This window comes from Micropterus dolomieu, linkage group LG15, assembly GCF_021292245.1.
Source record: "Micropterus dolomieu isolate WLL.071019.BEF.003 ecotype Adirondacks linkage group LG15, ASM2129224v1, whole genome shotgun sequence".
NCBI lineage: Eukaryota > Metazoa > Chordata > Actinopteri > Centrarchiformes > Centrarchidae > Micropterus > Micropterus dolomieu.
In genome coordinates, this window is record NC_060164.1 from 18,620,327 (window position 1) to 18,621,183 (window position 857).

An 857-nucleotide genomic window follows, 5' to 3' on the forward strand; every position below is an offset into this window, starting at 1 on the left:
CAGTGATCAAAAACATAAACAAAAAGAACTAATGGCCCTAATAGCAGCCTACACCAAATTTAAAAATCATCTTGACTATGTCGCCCTGTCTCCCTCCCCTTTCTCATTTCCCTTCTCTGCCTGCTGTGCTTGTCTGGTATGGGAGAGGAGGAGGAGGATGAGGCTGACCGATTCTGGAGGGTTTTTCAATCCGTACTCCTTGCCATCCCTCTCTCCACCCACCCGTATCCCCTCCAGCAAGAGTCATCATGTGTTAGCGTCAGTGTTTCCAGCAGCGCTGCAGGAGGACAAGGAAGAGTGACACTGTGTCCCATGTAACACACACCCAGCCAAGTTCACCTCTCCCTTCTCGTCCTTCACATACATCCTCTTTTCCTATTCACGTTCCCTTCTACGGTCTTTTCTCCTTTTCTTTATTTGTTTTCCTACATTCTCTCTGCTGTGATGGGCTACTCATTCTCTCATAAAGTGCATTACTTTGCAATGCCAGTGTGTGTATCTATGTACACTATATGCCATAGTGTGTCCTGTAGTGGCAGTCTACTCTGCTGTGCTCAGAGGCCACATGAACACACAGAGGCAGATGGAGAAATAGCAGGGAGAGTTAGTCTCAGAGAAGCCAGGCCAAATAGGTTTGAAAATAATAGGATGAAGAAAGAGAGGAGAGGAGTCAAACCCAAATCTCTCTTTTATTATATTCACTCCTTGCTTTCTGTATCTTTCTCTCTGTGTGTGTGTCTCTCTCTCTCTCTCTCTCTCTCTCTCTCTCTCTCTCTCTCTCTCGCCCCCACCCTTTTTTTTTTTTACTACAGCAAAGTTCCACGTTATGTGATTGGCTGCAACAACAGAACAATATC